The sequence below is a fragment of the Pterocles gutturalis genome, unplaced genomic scaffold (assembly GCF_000699245.1).
Source record: "Pterocles gutturalis isolate BGI_N339 unplaced genomic scaffold, ASM69924v1 scaffold2672, whole genome shotgun sequence".
NCBI classification, from domain to species: Eukaryota; Metazoa; Chordata; class Aves; order Pterocliformes; family Pteroclidae; genus Pterocles; species Pterocles gutturalis.
Window position 1 is genome coordinate 3,403 of NW_010112385.1, and position 12,712 is coordinate 16,114.

Sequence of the window (12,712 nt, forward strand, 5' to 3'; positions counted from 1 at the left end):
AGTTTTAAATACTATGCTTGGCCTGGGTGTGAAACCATCGCCTTCTTTTTAGCGTATCTCTGGAGAAAATGGAAACAACACAGACATGTACACAGTTAAATGTATGTATATACAAGGGAAAGGAAGATCCCATGTAATAGTTTTCGAACTCAGAGGTGAATTTTAACAGTTTCGTCGAGGAGGAGAGGTCTCAAAAGGCCTAAGTCCCTATAAGATTTATGGAAATAAGCAATAGGAGAGGAGGAAGAGGGAGAGAGACAGAGGTGGCATTAATGCTCCTAACGAGGAAGAGACTTTTTTTGCACTCACCTTTCATTAGACATCAGAGTCCATGTTGGAGACCAAGCATGAGACACAAATTTGTAGGAAACTAGGCTTCATTAATTCTGTTGTTCATGGCATGGCTTGTTTGTTTGCCTCTTTTTATTGTGATTGCCTGGCAACCAAGGGAGGGGAAGAAAAAACAGAGTTGGTGTTCTGTCAGTGAAATGTTGAAAAGTTGCATGCCCTGACTGTCTGAAATGTGAGATTCCTATCATAATGATCTTTTTGTTTGGGAAAGGAATTGCTTGAATAAATAGCAGAAGGCAGAAAGTGTGCATATGCGGGAATGCAGACTTTTCTGTCATTGCTCAGCAAGGCGTAGTAAAGGTGGTGGGTTTTTTGCTCACTGAAAAACTGCACTGAATACTAAGAGCCAGTAGATAAGAGCAGGGTCAGTTTTCAGTAGTAGAACAAAAAGTGTTTTTCAGGTAGAATTTGAATGGTGGTTCTGTAGAGGCTTTTGTGAACACCTCACAGATAGTGAAAAGCAATTACAGTTTCAAAAAAAGTAATTTTAAAAAATTAGTTTAGAAATAAGCAATGATTTGACTGTTCTGCTCAGCAAGGGTGGGACATCCTAGCACATGAGGATGTTTTTGTGACGTTTCAAAGTTATTTCAGTCAGTTACGATTCTTCTGATTTCTCAGCTCTATATTCCCAGTCTGTGTTCTAGCGTGCACAGTGATTATGTAGTTATGTTTAATTATTGATTAAAAGCTAATAAATTATTAATATTAAATAAGTAAATAATATAAACAATAATTAAGTAGTTATAAATAGTAAACAAATGAATAATAGATGAATATCAATATTTAAATAATTAAAAACCATTAATTATTAATTTATGTTAAAGGACAGCTGGACATTGCATGAAATGGTGCTTATACCAAATCATACCAAATAGATCATCATAGCAAATTTCTTAATGGAAAATAGAATTGTAAATAAATATTGTTAGACTGTTCTTGAGATTGTCAAGGAGGTCTCGGGGAGTTAGCTCCATAGTTTCCATATGTGCCATGAAAAATTATCAAACTCCAGTTTTAGTAGGAGTTTTATAGTTTATAGTTTAGGAGTTTTATGGCAACGAGACACTGAAAGATAAAACGTAGTTTTTTGGAATCATGCAGTTGCATATGTGTTATATTGTAAATCACAAAACAGCCTTCAATTTCTTAATGTAAACTAAAGATTTTTTTGTATGAAGGACAAAAAGCCACAAAAACTGAACTATGCCCCAGGAAGGATGAAAAAACTGAAGAGATCACTCATGTCCTAGATTCCCACATTGAGAAGGAACTTTGTAGTGAGACTGCTCATGACACCCTAGGAAATGGCCTACATTCACTTTTGTACATTCCCTTTTCTAAAGAAAATGGAAGAAAAAACCCAAAGCCATTAGTGCAGTACCCTCTGCTAGATCTGTTCGGGAAAAGAAAATCCTTTCTGTCCCAGTTTTGTCAGTTAGTAGGACCAGAGTATATGCATTAGACCTTCTCATTGGGGATCTCTGAGAATTTTCTATACCACTGAAATCAGTCTCTTGTTTCCTGCCATTAACAGTATTCAAAGAAGGTTTAAAAATGAAAAGTAATAAAATAACACTTTCCAAAAGCTAAATTACATGCTGGGGAGGGAAGGGTGCTGTGGCACTTCTCCTGGATATGTTTCAAAAGTGTTGAAGGTGCCTCAAGGTGTTAGAGTGATACGACATAAGTACTGTGTAATAATGTGAATTCAGAAGTGGTAGTCACGCCTCTGCTCCTTCCCTCTTGACGACAGCAACAAATCCAGCACCCAGAGCCTCATATCACAGCCTCAGATTTCCAGCTCCCTGATCATGCTGTCATGAAATCCCTGACACAATTTTATAAATCTCTTCCATTCAAAATTTTTTGATTTATCATCCCTATTGGCCTGCTTGGAAGATGGTCTTGTTGCTTGATTCTTCCAGTATTTAGAACCTGGGTACTGATTTCCAGCCTAAACATGGCCAGAACTGATAAATATCCATTCGATCTGTAGCTGCACGGTACTGAAAGAAGGAAATGCCAGTTGGGACACCTTTGAAGTGTAATGCCCCATGGACCAGATTTACCCAAGTAACTGCATGTAATTGAGGTGAGAATCAGGTTTGGGTCCCACCAGTGTCTGATATACACAGTGTAAGTACGTATCTTTCATATAGTCGTTCTGACAGAATCTCAACAGATTTTCTTTAACTTCTCAGCCGAACTCCCACCAACGCCCTTCCTCCTCAGTTTTACCTAGTGCCAGTTCCTTCTTGGCTCAGGTAACCTCTAGGTCTTTCCTAACTCATGGCAAAGTGCTTGTGCTCAAATTCTCTTCAGTATTTCTGTACTGTCTACTACTGCTGTGTAGTCTGTCTCCTTATGACAGTTTCTCCATCTTTCTGCTTATTCCTCTGATATCTTTGGTTTATCTTTTCCATCTGTCTGGAGGACAAAACCATAAACTGTTTTTATTTTCTCTTGGCAAAGCCTCAACAAAATGAACTTTTGTATGGGAAAATGCAGTATCCTCAGGAATAGACCTGGGTTTTTTTTTGTATTCCAGGAGGGTTTCCATAGTAATTAAGTTTGGGTGGCCATACTTTCTTTCTGGATGCTTTCTTGCCCCTCGCATTACGTTCTTGCTCCTGCAGAAATACTAGTGGTTGCATGATGTACTGTTTAGGTGAGTTGGTTCAATAGAAATTAGCCCCTCACCCCATGCCAGTCTTTTGCGGCATGGGAATAGTTGTGGGAGGAGGAGAAGCTGAGACTGCAGCAGTCTGGACTCAGTGCATAAGGTGAAAAGATGTGAGTCCCTTTCTTCCATCTGGTTGTCCCATGTAAAGTAAATACCTGCCTTACATCTGAACTTTTCTTTCAGTGCATCTCACGTCTCTGTTGAGTTATTTGCTTTGCATTTCATTGTCTCACCTCCATTTTGGCTGAATTCCTCTTCATGACTTTTCAGTCTCCTATTATTTATTATAGCTCCCTACCTTTTGACCTGTTCTAGCCCCAGCTGTCCAGGTTCCTGCATACTCAGAATGCTATTCTTTTCTTCCTGTGCCCTAAGATACAAAGAATCACTTTAATTATTCAACAGTAAATCAGGACTTGACTTTTATCTAGTTCTTCCCCTCCTCTCCTGCCCCTCACCCAGCACATCAGAATTTTCCTTATGTGTTTAGAGTACCTTAAATACTTTTTGTTTCTAATTTTTTCTTTACTTTTTAACTCCTACCTAGTAGTTCTGTTATTTCAGCAAGCTGTTTGGAAATACAGGTCGGAATGATGCCTGTACAAAGTAAAATTGCGCTGAATACTGTAACACTGATCAGGCTATGTGACGATGCCTCACAGGGGGTTTGTTTCCTATTACCACTTAGCTGCTTAACAGCCAGCACATTTCAGTGACAATACCTCTCTATAAATCTAAAGCATACTGAAGTACGAAAGGCTTGGTTTTTTGTTGATTTTTATCCTCTGTGTGATGATAATAGATTTCTAGTGCTGAAAAGAAATGCTGTGAGAACCATAGTCTTGTTTGGATGCTCTCTGATACTGTGATCTAAAAGCAGGAGAGCTCACATCCAGCGTAAGGGGAGGGGGGGGGGCTGCAAGAGTACTACTGGGAACAGAGCGAGGGATGCTAAACCAGTGCTACATTGTGTTAAAGATAACATGCATAGTCTCTCCTTAACCTGAAGTAGGCATGAATATAGCATTTTGCAGCAGTAAAACAATACCGAATGTTTTTATTATGTGTGTTCAGAGCAGGTTTGTCCTGAGAAATCCCTTGTAAGTGATGCCTCAAAAGACCTATATTATAGGGTGCCCCATGAAGGTAATATATAAGGATTTACAATGAAGGACTGCTTGCCTTCAGTTGAGGTCCTGAAATCAACACAAGAACAATTGACAATTCTGATTAAATAGGAAAATATTGAATATTTGATTAAGCAATGTGCATTTTGTTTTATATTTTTCTCTCCTAAATTCCAGTCCCTAGAATAAGAATCTCTCTCTCTCTTTTTTAAAATAATTTTATAATTACTGTAACTTTACAGAGCAAGTTGAATGCATGAAGTACAGAAATAAAAACTAAAACAACTACAAATATAAGTGTTTGAGTAACCTTACTTAATAGAAAAAGCTCCTGGGTCATGGAAGGGAAATTGTCTTGATATTCTTGATAATCTGTTTGGAATTAAGATCACTTGGGGATGGCAATATGATAGCTTACTGGAAAAAGTTGCAATGTATGAGTAATGTAAATGTACTCATTTTTTAGTTTGCTCATAGTAATTACTGAAGTCACAAATCTACTTGAATCTGGTACATGTTCTGATTTAGACACTCTTCCTGTAGTTTCAGTGACTTATTTCACCTTAACTCTTTCTAAGGCAATAGCTACAATCACTGTAATTTTATAGCAATTAAAATATTTTGGTCAAGTTAGCACCTGGTGTGAGATTGGTGCTTCCATTCCACAATACTTCAGCATTAAATGGTAGATTTTAAATTTTGTTGTGTATATAGATGGACTGACATGGTGTCCTGGGTTAAGCAGAGACCGAGTTAACTTTCTTCATAATAGCTAGCAAGAGGCTGTGTTTTGGATTTGTGCTCAGAAAAGTTGATAAGGGATGTTTTGTGCTGATGCCAAGGTCAGATACTTTCAGCCTCCCGCAGACAGGGGGGGCTCAACCCCAGCTACTAGCCCAGGATTTGTTCTTCGGTTACTAGATTGAGAACCAGAGTGGCCAATAATCTATTCTATAACATACACGTCGTGTCCAGTATATAGGTGAGGACCCTTCTGGAGGATCATCCCTTTGCTTTTTGGTTCCGGTGCCTTTCGGTTTCAGATCTCTCTTCTGTCTCTGGATCGCTCTTCCAAGGCCTTTCCCCCCACCACCCCACGCCCTGGTCGGCTCTTGGTCTGCGATGCTCGGACTGTTATCTCCAGTCTGTGAGTGCGGTGTTTCGGGAACCTCCCCCCTCCCTGCTCCGGGAGGTTTCAGGACCCCTCCCTGCTCTGGGGTCGACTCCCCCTGTTCCGGGATCGTTAGCCGGGAACAGGCTGAGTCTTTATCATCGGGTGTGGGGGGGCAGTATCACTGTGTCTCACTCATTTGTATATTTGTATATAGTATTATTTTCAATATTATTGTAGTTTAGTTATTAAATTGTCCTTATCTCAACCCACGAGTCCTCTTTTCCATTTACCCCTTTTAATTCTCTCGCTTATGCTCGGATGGGGCAGGAATTGTGTGAGCGTCTGTGTGTGGTTTGGCCCCAAGCCAAGGGCTAACCCATCACACATGGCAATGCACAATTTTTTCCACGCAATTTGGTCTTTATGACAAATTAATTAAGTGATAATTGCACATTGTAACTTCTAGGTGAAGAACATAGTAGTGGTGCTACCTTTATCATGCAGTTCATACATCTACATTCAACTGTCTGTGTGACCACGTTGGATAAGAAACTTCTGAAAAAGAATTGCAATGAGACTTGTTCAGAAAAGTAACATCTGCTATGGAGATGTTTTGAATTCTGCAAGTTCCTGGTTTTGTTCCTGTCTCCCACTGGACATGTAAAATGTGTTGAACTGATTAGAAATTATATGGAAGAGATAAGTAGACCATTTATGAATCACTGTGAGCTGCTTTAAATGTCCATAAAAATATGTTTCATTATATAACCTTATCTAGTTTCATCCGGTTGTTGTAACTCAACTTTTATTTGTCCAAGTAAGACCCGTATTTAAGTAGGTACATCCAGCTTCATGGGAGGCAGTTATGGCATCTAAATGGCTTTTTGCAACAGGGTTATGTTATTGACTCAGGGACTGTACTTGTACAAGGACATCTGTCAGAGGAGGGTCCTCCGCTCAGTTTTGGGAACTTGACAGAGGCTGGGAGCCCAGGGTCCAGCTGCTTCTTATGCAGGCAAGAGTTTGTCCTTGTATGATGAGCTGCCACATGGTGCCCAGCTCTCAAGCATCCATGAGCTTTAGTGTAGTAACTTTGCCTCAGAAAGTCCAGTACTGCTAGCTCTCTTTAGCAATGTAGCCTATTATGGCTTCTTGCAGCATTTCAGCTGCTGTATATGCATCCAAGACTATGTTTTTAACTCTGTTAAACTAGTCAGGAAGAGATAAAACTTGTGTATAGTCAGATCTGTAAAGTGAACTAAAATAAACTTTGTTTCAATTAAAGGGAGAGTATTTATACTGCTTTTATCTGCTGGTTTAATAACATGATTTAAAATCACATCTTCAGTGGTGCGTGGACAATTTCATTGTGCAGACCAGCTCTTAGTCATATCCAAACTTCCTTAAGTCAATGAGGATGGGGCTGGGAACTCTCAGATGTTACCCTGATGTGGCCACTTCTGTTTTTTTTCCTCTCTCTTTTGCATGTCTTATAAAACCGGGAAACTAGAAAGACAGTTAGCAATTCTGCACCTCAGGTTTTTTTGTCGGTAAAGTGGGAATGGTACTTTTCTCTACTAATGTTTGCTCAGCAGTACACTAAGATCTTTCAGCAAAAGGTACTTATGTAAAATGAATAATCGTCAGACTGAGATCTTAAATGAAGCATTTATGTGACTTGATTTCTGAGAAAAGATGTTTTCCTGGTAGATGTTCTTCTTTGTCTCCTTCCCCCAGGAGTGGCAGTGCTTTCTCACGACATGCTTAATTCTGTCTGCTTCTCATCTCCAGTTTTTGTACCATGCAGCAGCTCTGTTTTAAGCTCTCCTGCTCCCCAGCTGCACTGCACCTGGTTGTGTGGGCCAGCATTTGTGTGTTGGGCAGAGGCTGTGTACGTGGGTGACAGGGAAGCAGGGATTTCTGTGGCTGCTCTACTACCATATGCTCTATTACTATGTACTTCAGCGTCACGACAGGAGTTTATCTCTTTTGTTTGTGTAATTAACTTTGAAGCATAGAACAAAAGATGATCAGGCTCAGGGGGATCTTACCAGTGTTTGTAAATGCCTGATGGAAGGGTAGAGAGAATATGGAGCCAGACTCTTCTCTCTGGTGCCCAGTGGAAGGCCAAAAGGCAATGGATATAAATGGAAATACAGAAAATTCCATTTAAACATAAGGACCAACCTTTTTACTCTGAATACAATCAAACACTGCCACAGGGTGCCCAGAGAGGCTGTGGAGTCTCCATCCTTGGAGATACTCATAAGCCTGACTGTACAGGATCATGGGCAATCTGCTCTGGCAGACCCTGCGTGGGCAGGGGGTTGAGATGGAAGAACTGGAAGTATTTCTTTCAACTTCAATCATGTTGTGATTCTGTGAGATCTATTGTTCATTGTAACAAGAATGCTAATTCCTTCAACTTTAGTGGTAAGGCACTTAGTTTTGCATTTTGAGACTTGGAATATAGAACAACTGCAGTTTTTGTGTGGATAAAGATGAGTAATGTCCTAAAAAAAAAAAAAAAAAGAAAGAAACCCAATAAAAATGTTCCTAGTCATCCATTCAGAAAGAAAGCAAAAAAAGATGCATCTTAAGTCACTTAGTTGTATATGGTAAATGACCAACAGTAAATATTTACTTTAAGTATCCCTGTAGCATTTATTTTTTCCTGTGATTGGTAAATGTTCCTCTCCAGTAAGTGTGACTTCAGAAATCAGGTAGGACTGGTACATGAGTAATTCAGAAATGGGAAACCCATTTCTTCCCTATCTGGATCAAGTAAGTTGCTCTGGTGATGACTGATGTAAAAACAAATTAAGAGTATGTGTTCTTCAAAAACCATTTTTTTTGGCGTCGTAGCCTATATAGTCTACAGAAGAATTAAGTAACCCAAGATACTTACAGTAAATTGGTGTTAATTTTTATTAACTCTGGAAACTGGGCTAGGCTTGACTGTTTGTCCAGAGGACATATATCCCAAGCAAAATCAATTGTCATGCTTTGAATAAATGTAAAACTGTAATATTTTATTATGACTATATGGAATTTCAGTAGGAGCCAATGGCTTTGGTTTGGTAAGTTTTTAAATCTGGTTTAATCTTTGAGGTAGGACTTGATTCTAACGGTGAAAACATGATGTTGTCCTGGTGAACCTCTTCTGTTTGAGGTGGGTGTTATAGTAAAGACTTGTTGGGATCATGATCGAAAGGACAGCACTGCATATAGTTCAAGAAATCACAGGTTTTTTATAATACAAAACAGCTGCAGCATCTCTTTCATGCCACCTTGAAATAGTTAAAAATTGTTAAAAACCTGATTCTGTGTTCATTTAGGATGAGTGTGTGTTTTAAAAGGAAAAAAGGAAGTGCAAGTTCGACCAGACTTTATTTTATAGTGATGTCCAAGCAAAGTGATTTTTGCTTTTTTCACAGCTTTTGTCTTTAAATGTGTTTTTTATTGGTATAATCATTAATCTTAAAATATTTTATTTTTTTCTTTTGTTTTTATTTTTTTTTCCCAGTGGGAAGAGATTAGTGGTGTCGATGAGCATTATACTCCAATCAGAACTTACCAAGTGTGCAATGTTATGGATCACAGTCAAAACAACTGGCTGCGAACAAACTGGATTCCACGCAATTCAGCTCAGAAGATATATGTGGAGCTCAAGTTTACCTTGAGGGACTGTAATAGTATCCCTCTAGTTCTGGGTACTTGCAAAGAGACCTTCAATCTGTATTATATGGAATCTGACGACGACCATTTGGTGAAGTTCAGAGAGCATCAGTTTACAAAGATTGACACCATTGCAGCTGATGAGAGCTTCACCCAAATGGATCTTGGGGACCGAATTCTCAAGCTGAATACGGAAGTCCGTGAGGTGGGGCCTGTCAGCAGGATTGGCTTTTCAAGATGTAGGTGCATGTGTTGCCTTAGTCTCCGTGCGAGTGTTCTTCAAAAAGTGCCCTTTCACTGTCAAGAACCTCGCCATGTTTCCAGATACGGTACCCATGGACTCCCAGTCATTGGTGGAGGTGCGGGGTTCTTGTGTCAATCATTCCAAGGAGGAAGAGCCACCCAAGATGTATTGCAGTACAGAAGGAGAATGGCTAGTGCCCATAGGGAAGTGCTTGTGTAATGCTGGCTATGAAGAAAGAGGCTTTGCGTGCCAAGGTAAAAATGCGCTCCATGTTCACAGTTCAGTTATTAACAGGGGCTTCACTTTATGTCCCTACTCTGTGTATTGGGTCATGTTAATTTTCTCCAGATTCTTGAGAGAAATCCATTGGTTCATAAAATCGTAATGAAAATGGGGTGTATTTAACCTATGTAAATAATATAATTTACTAAAAATATTTGATAAGGGTCAACAATTGATTTTTAATTAATATCGTGTATAGCAGATCTAGCCTTTCTTACCACTCTTGGACTTCGTTCAGTAGATTATAGTTTTCTCAGATGCATTGTTTGTGTCAAAATACTTGATTTTTTTGTGTGATTTTTTTTTTTAACTTTGTGGCTTAATGTATAATTTTTGCTGCTGAGTGGTGTTGATTAATTGGGGATAGTCAGAAAAAAACCCAAACAAACCAGGTAGCATTGTTTCGGGTAACATAGTTCCTAAATGCAGATACATTTGGAAAATTAGTATTAGAACTCAAAAATTGCATTTTCATGAATGCTCATGTATTTAACTCAAAATAATTTTCTCCAAACTTTTGGTTTCTGCAAACTGTGGTTATGTGAATGCTCCCAAGAACAAGACTACACCAGGGATTTTGAGTTTTTCCAGAAATGGTCTTCTAAGTGTTAGAGAAACATGTACTAATTTTAATACCAACCAAAATTGTAGTGGTCTCCATTTTTTCATAAAATTACATTTTGAAGTTTTGTGCTAATTGAATCTTTAACCTCTTTTCACAGAGTGACTTAAAGGGTGCTGGCTGTGGCAAGAGGTCTTCAATGAAATAAATAAGTAAAAGTTAAAGAGTAATATCTAGAAATAGCATGAGTGGCAGGAGTAGTAGCTGAGATATTTACTGTAGGGTGTGTGTATGTGTGTTTGTGTACGTATGCATATGCATGTATCCATAAGAACAGAAATTCTGTTCTGAACCTGGTTGAGAGAGCGCCTATTCCTTTCTCATCAGTCTTACAATAATCTTTATGTCAAACAAGTCCTGGAGAGCTACCGGGGACCCACCAAACAAGAGCTCACCAATCCATAGGCAGGTAGTCATGAAAACTGTTGCCCTAATTAGGGTGACTTTTCCTCAAAAAATGCCAGAGAGGTGTCGGAGGAAAGGGTTAAGAGTGTGTTTTGTTTGGTTTTGCTTTTCTCAGTAGGTTTTAAATTGGTTTTGACCTCAAAATTAATAAATTAGGGAGCTAGTCATTTGAGCCCGTATTTCTGCAGTTAGATACAGATATTAAGAAAAACATGCTAAACTTTTCTGAATACAGGCAATGATATTTTATTATTCAGAAATGATTTATCTAGGGCCTCCTATAGCTACTTAAAAATCCTAAAACGTTAGTGATACTGTTTTTAACCACTCTATATAGTTTTGCTTACTGTTGAGCCTGTTGAAATGCTTCAAAGCTGTTGGTTTAGAATTTCAGTTATACAGGAGCACAAAAAGACAATCACTCCCGAAAGTGTCAGACTACACTTGAGCAAAAGTTGAGCTAAATAAAGTAAAAGGAAATAAATTGTTTTAGTAAAAACAGGTTCTCAAATGCTCGGGGGAGGTAAGGCAGCTCCCGCTGAGTTTTGCTGACATTAGGAGTGAATTCATATCCATGTGTGAGTATATAATAGATGATTTGGAAGGTATAAAATCAGACCATAGGACTACTGTCTTTTTCTTTCTTTTTCCTTTTTTTTTATCCCCACCCCTTTTTAAACTTCGTCACCAGCTGTTTATCAAGGGAGTGGTATATGATGAAACCATTAACAATAGCCACCAGTTCTTCTGGTTTATTCTGATTTAACATGTAATATTCTATGAACTTTTATTGGAAGTCATATTTATCAAATATTTTCAGTGTGGAGTGATTGAAGTGGCAATCTAAAAGCAGTCAGTAATTCAAAACCTCCCATTTGTCGGTATCAGTAACTCAGCAGGAGTTGGAAAGCTCAGAAAAAGAGCTCAGTTTTAACCTCAGGCTCAAGGCTGCTCCTGCACCTTTCCCTTTCTTCTTCTCTCCTTCTCTTGCTCCTTCTTTTAGAGTGTTGGGATTTAAGTTTTTTTTTTTTTTAGGTGGGTTTTTTGGTTTTTTTTTTAATCTTTGTTATTTGTGTGTGGGTTTTTTGTTGTTTTTTTTTTTTTGTCAACAAAAGGGCAGTAGAGTCAGGATTGTAGAGTCTGAAGAAGATCCAAAACAGTGTTACAAGGATTACAAGGATAGGCTAGAATGAAGGTATAATTTAGGGGAAAAAAAAAGTTTCATCTGAATTTTGAAAGAGTAATAAGTAATAGAAATTATTATCTTCCCAGTAGCTGAAAATATTCAACAACTTAGTGTCTGTCACTACTCGGTCATACGTTCAGGCTGTTTCTGAATTGTTTGTTTCCATAATGCTGTTTTTGGAAACAATGTCATTTTGCATTAGCAGGAGATTATTGCTGATGATTAAAAAGAAGGACTTTAATGGTATATGATCAGCCTATTTAAATTTCATTCAGAACAGCTTTTCTTGATACTTGCAAAAATATTAATGCACAGTCATGCCCCCAAATAACACAAAAAGCATCATGGTCTAGTGGGAGGTTGGAACCCCCACAGCGGGGGGGTTGGAACTAGATGATCTCTAAGGTCCTTTCCAACCCTAACCATTCTATGATTCTGTGATGCTATGGTTTTCCACAACTGCTTCCCTTTCTTTGCGGAGGCAGGAAAAGTTGACATATGGCTCAAGTAATTTTTTGTTATTGGTGAATATGTACCTACAAAAACATGTATGTTTTTGTACCATATTTGTATCTAAACTCTGAAAAGCCAAGATTGGACTATTGCCTTCACTCAGTGTATTGCTGCTTGTTGGAAAGATTGTTGTTCTTTTCTGGATCCTACCAACTGATAAACATTTTACACATACAGCAATACAATACCAACCTGTCACTCAGTTAAAGACTGGGGACCAATTTTGCTGGGACCATCCTTGTTCTCATTATTGTGCATGTGTGGAGAAATGATTTCTGAAAAGTGAATTATATACCTCACTTGAGGAATTCTGGTCTTTGAGATATAGCTCGGGTTAACAGATTAAGATTTACCACCTCCTCTAGCTAAGACTTTTGCACTTAGTCAGTATTTTGGAGGGATTAGGTTTGTATAAGGTCAGGGAGCATGTTGGAAAAGCCGCTCTTTCATACCTCTTTTTCCCCTTAGCTAATACCTATGTTAGTTAACTAAATATGGTGTATG

At 38.5% G+C, this 12,712-nt stretch overlaps 1 pseudogene; it reads left to right on the forward strand.

Moving 5' to 3' along the window:
- Nucleotides 1-8,804: 8,804 nt before the first annotated feature.
- On the forward strand, nt 8,805-9,454 carry LOC104462157 (annotated as a pseudogene).
- Nucleotides 9,455-12,712: the final 3,258 nt, after the last annotated feature.